The 14937-nt window shown below is 53.1% G+C and overlaps 1 protein-coding gene across 3 annotated transcripts in view; it reads right to left on the reverse strand.

The window, feature by feature from the left end:
- Positions 1-14937, reverse strand: part of SSH2 (slingshot protein phosphatase 2) — an 810994-nt gene that overhangs the window by 443663 nt on the left and 352394 nt on the right. The gene's annotated exons all lie outside the window — the stretch shown is intronic.

Below are 14937 nucleotides of genomic sequence, written 5' to 3' on the forward strand. Positions count from 1 at the left end.
GGACAATCTTCGACTCCAGCAAATATCCCTATTCTGGCAGGCTCCCATACCTAAATCCAGTCACTATGAATTATAGCCCACCGAAAACAAAACAACTATGTGGAAAGGGTGAAAAACTGCACGTTCTTGTTCTTTCTGATTCCAGGGACAATTCTGCGGACCTTAAGAACTCGCTTACAGCAAGTGCTAAATGTCAGCAGGGGGACTGGGGCGGTTCAGTGGGTGGGTGGAGGGAAGAGCTTCCAGGGCTAAGAGAGGCTGTGCCCTAGCTGAAGGGAATGTGGTCTGCTACCCACATGATGCCGGAGACTGGCACAGACCTTGCAACTCACACAGTGCCACCATGTCACATAATATCAGCTCCCATCACACGGTCACCCGTGAGGAGCAGATATCGCACGGTGTGCCTACAATTGTTCGCACAATTAGCTAGAAACCTCTGCAGAAAGCAGGTTTCCAGCTAATTGTTTAGTGGTTCTACTCAGCCAATGTCCATATCGAGGTGTGAATCCTACCCAATACATCAGCGATAGCCTCAAAAGCTTTTTTTTTTTTTGTTTTTTCGGGGCAGATGTGCAGGGAGTTCACAGGACGGGAGATTTGCGATAGTCTCGGGATGTGCTCAGTCCCACCCCCTTCGAGGTCCGCTGGCGGGCTGTGAATCTGCCCACAGCCTCTCTCCATCCAGACATAGTTTTACTGGGGATGGTTCTGCAGTCAGTAAACTAAGTCTATTGTCTTCAGATTTATTAAATTTGGATCCAGCAGCCCCCAACAGATATATCCTTGTGTGGCAGTGTGCTTCCCCTGCTTTTCCTTACGGGGTGCGGTGCTCAGGAGAACCTTTGCCCTCTATTGCCCCATACTCATAAACAGGTTCCAAGAATCAAATGCAGATCTTATACAATACTCATTTTAGACGTTTTCGCCCTGTTCGATTCAACAGTCCAGCACTCTCACGTAGGGTCTTATACACTACTCTGTTTAGAAGTTTTTACCCCTGTTCAATAAATCAGTTCAGCCCACTCACATGGACTGTGAGAGAGTGCCAGAATATATCATCTACTAGTCGGAAGCATTAGAAGAAGTTGGAGTAGCTTCTTCCACTCTTCTGATCATCAGAGCGAAGTAACTAGAGGTCAAGGGATTTTGCAATCCCTACCCAGAAAGCAGACCCTACTCAGAGAGTCGCTTTATCTAAACCAACTTTAGTGCTATCTGTCAGTCTAAACCGAGGAAAACATCTCACTCTGACACCCCTGCCAACTGCAATCAAAAATAAACAAGTTCATGTGGGAGATGGTACCTGGGACCTAAGAAGAGAACAAGGACACACTGAAATGGGGACAGGAAAAACATGCTATGTGCTGGGCATAGGAACAAACTTACATCAGGACATTACATTAAATGCTACTAAGAAACTGGCGCTTTAACAGAGACTCCTACCCAAGGATAGGAAACCGTTTTAAACTCGAACCAGAAACATGGCATGAATAAGAGTAAGAGGCAAGTGGGAATTTGAATCCACTTACACTTGAGAAACAGAAACCCATTCACATTAAAGAATGGAAGTTACGAATCCAGAGTCTGGCTTCACACTCACACCAGGACAGAGAACATTGGCAAGTGAAAACGCTTGCACTGGGAGCGAGGGATGCTTATATCTTGATTTGGGCGGCACACGCAATGCATTCCTCCATGATTTCACTCTACTGAAAAAAGATCTGACAGCGTAACTGGGACAGGTAGACTTGTACATTGGGTCACGGTAAATCTTATAATGGAACTGGAGTATACTTACCTGGAGAAAGAAGCAAATGAAGTTCAATAGTTACAAATCTTTGCTGAGCACTCATCTACTATCTATGTAAAGCAGTAAGTTAACAGTCCAATTCTCAATAGTTGCCCAAAATTGTCCAGTCAACAGAAAATATCCAAAATCCAATCCAATAGAGTATGGTCGCTCCAATTGAAACACCAAGGTATGTTGAAAGTTTCTGCATCAATCAATTTTATTTCTTTCTTCTTCCATCATCAAGATTAGCAGCCAACACGTGTTTCGTCTAGCATTCCTATCATGCTTTATGACTTCTTCAGGGCTGCAAGCCAAGAAGATAATAATAAAAACTAAATTTACCACTCCATCATACGAACATTAATAAATAAAAAGTAGGAGCACCTTCTAGGTGTAGGTCATAGCGTTACCATAACTGTGAGTTTAAAAAATAACACGGAAAGGAAAAAACACCCAAGTCGCTATATTATTATATATATTATTATTATTATCTTCTTGGCTTGGCTTACTCAACCTGTCACCCTCCACAATAATTGATTTAATTCAGGTTCAGGCAGCCGCAGGTGGCCTTTATATTGTTGATTAGGAAATGAATCGTGAACAGGAAGCTCTTGATCTATTTAAGAACCTTAGTACAGGTTCCTCAGTTAATGTAGCACTATCCTCAGCCTCTCAACCTAAACAAGAGGGACTCAGAACCAAATTTGTCAGACTTGAAAGACTTAAAAGATTAGAACTTAACAAATGGTGGGATGCGGTAACTTTAAAGCAATACCTGACTCTAAAACGTATCCCACGTGGCTTAAGATCTCAGATCATTCCAACTTATGAAGACTTGGAGCCGGACCTCTTAGATAAATGGGAACAAGAACTTACTAACAGCTCGAGTAATCTGATCAGAATCTTAATAGATAACACAGAAAGGAAGATTGCCAAACTTCTAATTGAGATTCAAACTTGTGAGGATGAAATTAAACAGCTTAACTTACCCGAAGCCACAGTAAAAAATTACAATATGTTGGATGAGATTTTAACCAACTTACAATCAGATATAAAACGTAGGAAAGCCCGCAAACTAAAAAGAGACGAGCATGACTATAATACAGGTCGAGTGTATACTTTTGCTCGTAAGTTTGATCACCTAATTACTAAAGGGCCAGCAGCCAGAAAAGGTTTAACACCTACAAGCTCAGAATTTAATACATCCTCAAGCAATATTTCCACAAGTGAGAATGAAGATAACAATGAACCGAGTACAGCTTCTCCTTCAGACAAGGTGTCTTTTTTAGAAGAGGTCCGCAGAATCAGAATGGGAAATCGAGATCCCGGGGCGAGATATGGGAACAATTCAGGAGAAGGACAAGGAGAGGGAGCAGAGGCAAATGCAGAAGAGACAAGACCAGGGATGAGATTACGTTCTTGGAGGAAATGAATAAAGATACTAATGAAATTGAGATTATCAACATTTCATCTACTGTATTATCAGAAAATATGATATCATTATTAAAGAAAGGTTTGGGATACTGCCCAACTGTAAGTGTCGATTGTTTTTTAACTAAAATTGATCTATACAAGTTCTCAAGATTATTGAAATTAAAGAAACATTTTTCCAAACATGAAGGCAGTAAAAAGACAGCAGTAAGTAAACCACTATTGAGTAACCTGACTATTCAAGAGGTGTACGATACCAAACTACTACTATCCTTAACAGAAAATGAGGATGATCCAGTAACAGTAAACTCACTCTTGGGAGACCTAGAAATTAATTCAGGCTATGCTTCCACAAGTGGACTTAAAGTCAAATCAAGGTGGACACCACAACTGTCGGCTGGGAATGTGGTAGATGCCTTCTACAAATCAGTAACTGCTGATATAGATAATTTGATAAAGAGGGAACGCAACAACAAGAAAACACAGTACGGTGGTAACTTATCTTTGAAAGAAAGGTTGGCTCTCAAAGAATTATCGTCACACTCAGAACTTATTATACGTAGAGCAGACAAAGGTGGCAACATCGTTGTTATGAATAAAAAAGACTACAATGATGAGATTTTATCCCAACTTAATGATTCTAGGTATTATGAGAAGATATCTAAAAACCCATTACTAGCTATTAAGACTATGATTAATGCTAAATTAAAAGAATGGTATGAGTGCTCTCTACTTGATCATGAAGAATATCTATATTTACGGGTAGAGTCACCTAGGGCCCCATGTTTATACACCTTACCGAAAATCCATAAAGATCGCCAGAAACCACCAGGCAGGCCCATCATTTCCGGTATAGGTGGACCTACAGAAAGACTCTCACAGTTTGTAGACTTATACTTAAGATCTTTTGTACAAAATCTCCCTTCTCATATAGAAGATACCAAACATATTCTTAACATTATGAATGATATCACCTGGGAACCAGACATGATTTTAGCAACATTAGATGTTGTTTCTCGAGGGCGTGGCTAAGCACGCAATGGCGACGGACGTGCCCGGGTAGAGCTCTTGCCTGAGCTCCCCTATCCCGGGGCATTTATCCGGTCCAGATCATCCTGTTTGGCCTAAGACTGCTGGCGGAGCTGCCCGCGGTCCTCACCCGCACACAGGCCGACTTTCGCGAAGATCGGTTGCGGGGCTCCGCACCGAGGCTGGTGACGCTGATTTACCCGGCCTGCATGCGACCCTGCTGGGCGACTTGAGCACGCGGCTCCCTGAGGCCTACGGGGCCGCACACCGCGCCCTGCCAGAGGCGGCCGATAGCTGGGAGGTACGATTGGCGCTGGACACATCGACCCACGCCCTGCTGAGACCGGAGCCTTCCTACTCCGGGTCCCCAGGGGGCCCTGGACAGCGAGACGACGGGCTGAAGACGACCGAGGCCTGCAACGGACTGGGGCAAGCTGGGGGGGACCCTCGAGGATGCGGAGGTGAGCCCGACCCCGGACACAGCCGACACCGAGGGGTGAGATTGGTGGAGCGGCGCCGTGAAGCAACCGGAGCCTCCCTCCCTCACCCGCTTCCTGGCAGTACGCTGCCTCCCACCGCCATTTTCAGCCGGAGGCCCTGGGACACAGCGCGACCACGAGACACAGTGAGTTGCAGCGTTGGGGTCAAGCGCGCACTGGGGGCTGCACGAACGCCTGTGACTACCGGCAACGCTCCTACGCGCCTACGACATCTCTGCCCTGCGAGACACCACACCCAGGAGAGACAAAAACTGTGCCGGGAAGCGCCCTCGGGAACGGGGTTGCAAGACCTGCCACATTGGACCGCTGGGTGGCCGCTGGCTGCGGGAACGGCACTAATTCGCAACCAAGACTGCAGCGGCGTGGGCACTTACTGACTGCTGGCCACGCAGGGCCGACTAGCGGTGTCTACTGAGCGACCGGGTGGGAAGCTACTACTACCACCCCTAAGACCCACTGGCGCACACCTTAGCCCTTCACTACTGCACGACAGGCCCGAAGCTATTGACAGAAACTTATAAACCTGAGCGACCGGACGCGTCACGGCAGCGGCCCACCAGCTCACCTGCCCCCCGGCGCCTCATCGGAACGACGCCACCTGTGCCCTTGACACTGCCTGACCGCGCAGCCACCCACATGTCAGGAGGGGTTATGACACGCACAGGAACGGGGAGCTCATCGGTGAAGGGGAAAACGCCGAAGGCCTCATCCAAAATGGACGCCGACCACGTGGCGTCGAAACTAGACTCGGTGCTGGCTGCCATGGAACGGATGGAGGACTCCCTCCAGCAGACGCGCACCTCCCTAGAAACGAGGATAGACAGTGTGGCAATTGACCTTACACACCTCAGAGCAGACCATAAGAAACTGAAGGAACGCACTACGACGCTGGAAGGAGCGGTGGCGACGATGGAACCGACAGTGGCCCAGTCTGACAAACACATACAGGATCTCCTCAACCGGGTGGAATTCTTGGAAGAGCGCGCGGAGGATGCCGAAGGGCGGGCGAGACGTAACAACATTCGCCTGGTGGGCATCCCGGAGAAATGGGAGGGGAAAGACCCCACACAGAGAGTGGAGGACTGGCTATGAGACCTACTGCCGGAGGACGCACTATCGCCCCACTTTGTGGTAGAACGTGCTCACCGAGTGCCCACGAAACCCCTCTCAGCTGGCTCGAACCCCAGACCTATCATCCTACGGGTCCTGAACTACAGAGACCGAGATGCGATATTGAGGGAAGCCAGAAAGCTGGGGGAGATCCGAATTGAAAATGCAACAGTAATGTTCTTTCCAGACTATACAGTGCAGGTACAAAGACAGAGGCACTCTTTCTTGGAGGTGAAGAGAAGACTGCGACAGGCTGGACTACAATACTCGCTGCTCTTCCCTGCCAAACTAAGAGTAGTGGCGAAAGATAGAACGCACTTCTTCATGAACTCTGAGGAAGTCGAGGCCTGGCTTGACGAAAACATGCCTGAGGTGCCCAGACGAGCACACGGGACTGCCACCATGGAACGTGCACGAGGGGCTCGAAGACGCCGCCGACGCAGGGCCCCCACTCCTCCTGGAGCCCGGGGGGCACCGGCTCATTCCCCATCTACGCAAGAGGAGATGCAAGGGCAACAGGATGCTCTCCGCAGCGTGGCGGAAATCAGCGGCTCCCCGGCGCCATCCCCTGCTCCGGTCGCTAGCCCGACGCCCCTCCAGAGCGATGATGAAACGATATATGGATTACCTGACTCCCAACAAACAGCCGACCTGCCGGACGTTACCCCACAAACTGCCGACCTGTTTGGCTGAGCTAGCCCAAATGATTTCCCACATATACGCGCTGGAACGACCGGGACTGCACAGATACTCCGTGGACCCCCTTCATGAGCGCAGGCCTGCAAGACTACAAGCAGCTGGACCACGCTCTCCTTGAGACCCCGAACTTCACCAAGGTACTGTGACCACTGCGCATGAGCGAACACACTACACACTACTGCGTAGGGGTCGCCTTTTCTGTGATGCTGCACGCGACCGCTGGTACTCCCCGGGCCTTCTGGGGAGGGAGATCTCCTCTTGGAGTCATGGTCCCCACCAGTAGTCGTTTGAGAACACTACCGGCTTCGCCCTGAGAGACAAGATCTGGGTGCCTGCCAGACAGCGATGGCCTACTGACTCTATCCGGGAGGGCGGACACGCTCCCATTGAACTGTACTTCACTTGTAATAGTTATATAATACGCCACAAGATAGCACCTAGAACTGTATAGTTTACGAGCTCACTTGAGCGTTTGGACGGCGACATGTTGTGCAGCCGACCTTTTGGCATTTTAGGTTATGTTGCCATGTTGAGGCTTTATGTTTCTACCCCCTTTCCCCACCCTTCAACACCACTGACGATCGTCACACTACATGCTGAGACCCTGGGGCGGACTAGCACTGGGGACGGGACTTTGGACCTGGCGGGAGGAGATGCCTGGGAGCCACGTGTGCGAGGGAGCTGGAGGAGCTTACACACTGAAGCGCTATGACTGAGATAAGGATATGTACCTGGAATATCAGGGGAATGCACACACCAGCTAGGCGCTACCAGATTTACTCCTACCTAAAAAGACACAAGATAGGCATTGCGCTCCTTCAGGAGACACACTTGAATAAGACAGAGGTACTAGCACTACATCGCAAATGGCGGGGACAACTTTATGCTACCACCTACTCCTCATATGCACGCGGCGCATTGATATGGGTCCGCCCTGGGATCCCCTGGACAGTCACAGACACTGCGCTAGATCAGGAGGGCAGATTTGTTGTGGTGCAGGGAAGACTGGATGGCCAGCAGATAGTGCTGGCGTCACTGCACGCCCCGAACACAGACCAGGGGGACTTCCTGATGCGCCTCTCTGCGACTATGGCGACCTGGCACGCGGTCCCGTGGCTACTGGGGGGTGATTACAACTGCACTTTAGACGTCACGACGGACCGCTCATTCCCGCCCCCCATAGGCGCTCCAACGCGCAACGCTACGAAGGCACTGCTGGAGTGGGCTGGCAGATGGGACCTCCACGATGTTTGGAGGTCGCGCAATCCGGGGACACGGGTCTACTCATTTCACTCAGGCGCCCACGACTTACATGTCCGCTTAGACAGATTTATGGCGTCTACGGCACTCCTACCCCTGGTGACCGACACGTTATACATGGGCCGCACACACTCGGATCATAACCCGCACTTTTTATCCGTGGCTTGGGATCGCCCGCGCCCCCCCATTCCCACCTGGCGACTGCAACCAGCGCTCCTGCTTGATGCGGCTTTCCGCGAATCCCTCCTCACACACACCTCCCAGTACTTTGAAGACAATGCGGGCACGGCTTCCTCCCCCCAGGTGGAATGGGACGCCTTCAAGGTGGTGGTCCGTGGTCACTGCCTGAGAACACAGGGACACATAGGACGACAATTAGAAAGCGAACTGTCCCGGATAGAAACTGACCTACTGGACAGGGAGGGGGAGGCAGTCGACGGCAACGCTGACTCACTGCAGGGGGCACGTGCAGAACACGCGAGCTTACTCGAGCGACTCCGGGACATTAACTACGCAGCGCACTCGGCGAGGACGCATCACTTAAGCGATAGACCTGGCAAGTTACTGGCCTGGCTGATCTCACAAGACTCCCGCTCATCCCCAGTAATGGCGATACATGCGGAAGGGAGGGGCCTATTGCACACACAACAACAGATTCATGACACATTCACTCACCACTACGGTGCACTGTATTGCTCCCGCCTGCTGCGCTCACGTGCGGACATAACAGATTACCTCTCCCCTCTGCTCATGCCATGCTTGACAGCCGCACAACAAGACGAACTGGGAGCCTCGCTTGATCCTGACTAGATTCGCGAAGCCATTTTTCACCTATTTAACGGCAAATCCCCTGGCCCAGACGGGCTTCCAGCCGAATTTTATAAGGCGAGCGCGGATGTACTCATTCCGCAGCTTTTGACCATGTACGCCGCAGCGGCGGACGATGCGCTGTTACCCGCATCGCTGAATGAGGCAACTCTGATCTCCATCCTAAAGCCAGACAAGGACTGCACGCAAGTGGGCTCTTACCGCCCCCTGGCGCTGCTAAACGCAGATTATAAGATACTGGCCTCCACACTTGCCCGACGACTGGCCCCCTACGTGCCCCAACTGGTACACCCAGATCAAAACGGTTTTGTTCCGACACACCACACCTCCCACAATATCCGCCGCCTTTTCCGTGTACAGGAATATGCTACCCATCAGTGGCCCAGAGCAGGATGCCTGGTGTTAGACCTAGAGATGGCCTTTGACTCGGTCGAGTGGCCCTACCTGGGAGCGGTTATGGAAAAGTACCAACTGGGAGCAGGCTACGAAGCCATGGTGGGCCTACTGTACGACAAACCAACAGTCCGAGTTCGCACGGGCGCGCTGCTATCGGACACTATTCGGGTGCGTAGGGGAACCAGACAGGGCTGCCCCCTGTCGCCTTTATTATTCTCCTTGGCCATGGAACCCCTGGCCACGATACTCAGGACTCAAGGGCCTGAATGGGGGATCCCGCTGATAGATGGTCTCCATGCGGTGTCGCTATATGCAGATGACCTGCTGTTATACGTCAGAGACATAACGAACATCCCTGACACCCTGACCGACATCTTCCGCACCTTCGAGGAAATGTCTGGACTGCGAGTCAACTGGTCCAAATCGGGGGCTTTTTCCTTTAGCCCAGACACGCCTGAATGCGATGTGCGCCTGGGCGGAGATAGATTGCAATGGTATCCCACCACATTCCGCTACCTGGGGATCCGAATATATCGGAATCCGACGGATATTCTTGAAGGAAACCTCCTACGAGCCATCGCCTCGATCCGGACACAAATCAAGTTCTGGAACACCTTACCTCTAAACGTCCCGAGCCGCATAGCGCTTACTAAAATGATAGTGCTACCCCGACTGCTGTACTATTTTGCTAATCTGCCCACATACGTACCGAATAAAATATTCCGTGATCTGGAAACTCTGCTGCGCAGTCTCGTCTGGAACACGGGCCGGCCCCGAGTGGCGCTGACTAAGCTCTACCTACCAACTGAGCAGGGGGGTCTGGCGGTCCCTAACATGGAGCTATACTACCTCGCGGCACAGATGCAGTGGGTGGCGGGGTGGCTCAGTGGCAGACACCTCGAAGACACTGCCTCGGACACTGCTGCCTGGTCACAGACACAAATTTGCACGCTGTTCCACCCGCTAACCCGGACTCCCTACCCCTTACAGCTACATCTAGCGACGGCGCGCAGATGCTTCCTGCGTTGCCTACGGCTCACTCGGGCGACGACACCGTACGCACCAGCACTACCTATACTGGGCACTCCAGGGCCGATGGATGCCCTCACAGCGACACGGTTGACTAGCTGGACGCAGGCGGGGGTAGACTCTCTGGGGGATCTCTATGCTGACGGAACACTACTCACTTTCGCGGAGCTGGTCGCCAGCACGGAGATCCCAGCTGGACAATTCCTACTGCATGCGTCCCTCCTACGCACACTTACGCAGTCCTGGGGAGAAATGACTGATGAACCGCCGATGCACAGTTTTATGCAGTATCTCCACGTCATGGGAAATGGCTCGCATATTATACATTGGTTAGCACAGGCCCTACTAACGCACTCGCAGACGTCTACATTGCCACTACGGGACAAGTGGGCGACGGATAGGGGGCACGCATGGACTGATAAAGAATGGACCATGATTTTAGCCGGACCGACATACATCCCACGCAACCCCCGTTTTAGAATAATTCAATTCTACATCCTGCATCGGGCTTATCTGACACCCAACAAGATAAACAGGTACTTCGCAACCGCTGATGCCACCTGTCCGCGCTGCTCTCTGAATGGAGCAGACCTCCTGCATATGATGTGGCACTGTCCCGCAGTGCACGCGTACTGGACTGGGGTGGTGACATTACTTACACGCAGTACTGGCGAACAGGTGCCGCACATGTGGGAAGCGTGCATCCTAGGGCTATACAAACGCACTAAACTTAACAAAGTGCGGACGCGGTTCTGGGACATGGGGCTTAGAACAGCCAAACGAACAAGTTACTTACCTTCGGTAACGATATATCTGTGAGAAACAGTAGTTAGTATTAGATTCCTTACCTTAGAATATCCCCAGGCGTCAGTCTGGATCCGGAAACTTTTGCGTAGCAGTACCCCTGCGCGTCGGTAGGCGTCGTCTGCAGGCGTCCCCTGCGGCTCCGCGTCGTCGGCGTCGTGCGCCGTGATGACGTCGCTGGAGTATATAGACGCCGCCTCCGCGCGCTGACGTCAGTTCTTTGCACACAGCTTTTCCGCGCCAGAACACGCAGAGCCATGTGAGAACCAACACTGGTGCCATTTGAAACTAGGGCCCTGAAAGGGATGTCCTTAACCCTAGGTATCAGTTCGCAGAACGGGGAGGATGGGCGGGGCGGTAAGGAATCTAATACTAACTACTGTTTCTCACAGATATATCGTTACCGAAGGTAAGTAACTTGTTCATCTGAAAGAAACAGGTTAGTATTAGATTCCTTACCTTAGAATAGATACCCCAGCAATACCAACCCCGGTGGTGGGTCTGCGAACCAATACAACCTACACCAGAAAGTCCTGGAGGACCGAACGGCCAAAGAAGCCATCCCTCCGGACTTGACTGTCCAGGCAGTAGTGCCTCGCAAAGGTGTGCAGCGAGGCCCACGTGGCCGCCTGGCAAATGTCCTGCAAAGGGACTCCCCGGCCCAGGGCAGTAGTAGCCGCCGTGGCCCGAGTGGAATGGGCCCTCAGCCCAACAGGAGGCTCCTTCCGAGCCAAAGAGTAGCATGCTTTGATGCACAGGACGACCCACCGAGAGATGGTCCGTTTCTGTACCGCCCTTCCCTTCTTCTCACCCACGTAGCCAACAAACAGTTGGTCATCCACCCGGAACTGGCGTGTGCGATCCATATAGAATGAAAGCGCACGTTTTGGGTCCAGACGATGGAGCCGCTCTTCATCCTTTGAAGGATGCGGAGGCGGGAAGAAAGAGGGCAAGGTGATGGACTGCCCAATGTGAAAAGCAGAGACTACCTTGGGCAGGAAAGAAGGTCTAGTCCGAAGAACCACCTTATCAGGATGAACAGACAAGAAAGGAGGTTGAATAGAAAGAGCCTGGAGCTCACTCACTCTCCTGGCAGAGGTGATGGCTACCAGGAAGGCCGTCTTTAAGGTGAGAAGACGGAGAGGACAGGAATGAAGGGGCTCAAAGGGAGCGCACATCAGGAAAGTCAAAACCAGGTTCAAGTCCCACTGAGGCATCACGAACGGAGTTGGAGGATACATGTGCGTGATGCCCTTCAAGAATCTCAACACAATAGGGGACTTGAACAAAGATGGCTGATCAGGTAGCCTCAAGAAGGCGGAAAGGGCAGAAAGATAGCCCTTGATAGTGCCCAGAGCAGAGCCCTGCTGGGCAAGGGAAAGGAGGAAGAGGAGAACCTCAGACAGAGGGGCAGAAAGGGGATCCACAGCCTTCGCTGTGCACCATGCCACAAATCTGTTCCACCGGCAGGCGTATACCGACTTTGTGGAGGGACGCCTGGCTGCCAGAATGACATCACAGACTTCAGGAGGCAAGTCAAATGGCCTCAACTGTCGCCGCTCAATCTCCACGCATGGAGGTGGAGACTGGACAGGTTCGGGTGGAGGACCGTCCCCTGCTGCTGCGACAGAAGGTCCTCCTGAAGGGGCAGGCGGATCGAGGGACCGACTGTCATGCTGAGTAGCTCGGGATACCAGTACCTTCGAGCCCAGTCCGGAGCCACAAGGATAACTTGGGCCCGGTCGCGCCTGATCTTCTTCAGCACTCTGGGCAGAAGTGGTATAGGCGGAAAGGCGTACAACAGACCGCAACTCCACTCGCGCCGAAAGGCGTCGCCGAGCGAGTGCCGTCTTGGAAACTCCAACGCGCAGAACTGATGACATTGCGCGTTCTCTTCTGTGGCGAATAGATCTAACCAAGGCTCTCCCCATTGCTGAAAGAGGCCTCTCGCCACATCCGAGTTCAGACGCCATTCGTGATCCACCGAGCACCGACGGCTGAGTTCGTCCGCCCTGGCGTTCAGAGAACCTGCCAGGTGTTGAACCGTCAGAGTCACGCCCTGACGTTCCAGCCATTGCCAGAGGCGCAGAGCCTCTTGGCAAAGGGTCCACGACCCCACACCGCCCTGTTTGTTGCAGTACCACATGGCGGTGGTGTTGTCCGTGAACACCTGCACTACACTCCCGTTGACAAAGGGGAGGAATGCCTTCAGTGCTAGGCGAATCGCCCGCAGCTCCAACATGTTGATATGGAGCCGGGACTCCGCCGGAGACCAGAGGCCTCTGATCTCCGCCTCTCCCAAGTGGCCACCCCAGCCTTGGAGGGACGCGTCCGTCACAACCACGTGCTCCGGTTGGGGAAGGGAGAGGGATCTGCCCCTGACCCAATCGCGGTCCGTAAGCCACCACTGCAACTGCCTCGCAGTGCCCTCCGAAATCAGGACATGGTCGGATAGGTTGCCCTGATGCTGGGCCCACTGAAACTTCAGGTCCCACTGCAGAGCCCGCATCCGCCATCTGGCGTGATGCACCAGAAGGATGCAGGAGGCCATCAGCCCCAGAAGCCGCAGCGTCAACCTGACCGAAACCCGGGATAACGGCTGAAAGATGGAAATCAGAGCCTGAATATCCCGGACCCGCCGTTCCGGAGGATAAACCCGAAACTGCGCCGAGTCGAGAACCGCTCCGATGAAAAGGAGCTTTTGAGAGGGACACAGGTGTGATTTCGGCACATTGATGGAAAACCCCAGCTCGTGCAGGAGGTCTGCCGTCATCTGAAGGTGGTGGACGACTGTCTGGGGCGAGCCCGCCTTCAACAGCCAGTCGTCGAGGTAGGGGAAGACTGAAACCCCTAACCGGCGCAGATGAGCTGCGACCACCGCCATCACTTTCGTGAACACCCGTGGGGCGCTGGTAAGGCCGAATGGGAGCACGATAAACTGAAAGTGCTCGTGGCCTACCGTGAACCGCAGGTAACGCCGGTGGGCCGGCAGGACGGGGATGTGAAAATACGCATCCTGCAAGTCCAACGCTACCATCCAGTCTTGTGGGTCTAGAGCAGCCAAGACCTGAGCCAAAGTCAACATCTTGAACTTCTCCTTCCGGAGGAAGCCGTTGACGTTCCGTAGATCCAAGATAGGACGCAGGCCTCCCTTGTCCTTCTTGGGTACCAGAAAGTAGTGGGAGTAGCAACCACACCCTACTTCTGGCCCAGGAACGCGCTCGATGGCCCCCTTGGCCAAGAGGGCCGTAACTTCCTCCTGCAGAAGTGTCAAGTGGTCCCCCGACACACGGTGGTTCTGCGGTGGCATGGCTGGAGGAGTGGACTCGAAGGGGAGGGCATAGCCCCTTCGGACAAGCTGCAGCACCCACCTGTCCGATGTTATCGCGCGCCAGCGGGAGTGGTGATGGCGAACCCTGCCACCCACTGGCGTCACGTGAGCCCGAAAGCTCGGACTAGGAAGGCTTGGATGCCGCAGCGGAGGGAGGCGTGGACTGACCACGACGCTGGCCTCTACCGCCACCACGGCGGAAACCACGGGCGCCACCGCGCTGGGGAGCGCTCTGCGCCGCGTGGCTGGCAGCACGTGTGGGACCTCCCCTCCCTTGGCCACGAAAGGGCCGAAACGAACCCGTCTGCTGGCGCTGGGTCGAGAGACCCAAGGACTTGGCCGTGACCCTGGAGTCCTTGAAGCGCTCCAGCGCGTGGTCCGCTTTGTCACCAAATAGGCGACTGCCATCAAATGGCATGTCCATAAGTGTATTTTGGACGTCTGGTGAGAAGTTGGCAGATCTCAGCCAGGCATGGCGACGAATCGCCACCGTAGTGGACATGGCCCGTCCCAGTGAGTCTGTGGTGTCCAGACCACAACGGATCGAGTACCGCGCCGCATCCCGGCCTTCAACCAAGGCCCGGGTGAGCTTGTCCCGCACTTCCTGGGGGCATTGCGGCAAACACTCCTCGACCGTATCCCACAGGGAGTGGGTGTAGCGGCCCAAGAGGCACGCGGTGTTACAAGACCGCAGTCCAGCGCTCAAAGAGGAAAACACTTTTTTA

This window comes from Lissotriton helveticus, chromosome 3_1 (genome assembly GCF_964261635.1).
Source record: "Lissotriton helveticus chromosome 3_1, aLisHel1.1, whole genome shotgun sequence".
Lineage (NCBI taxonomy): Eukaryota > Metazoa > Chordata > Amphibia > Caudata > Salamandridae > Lissotriton > Lissotriton helveticus.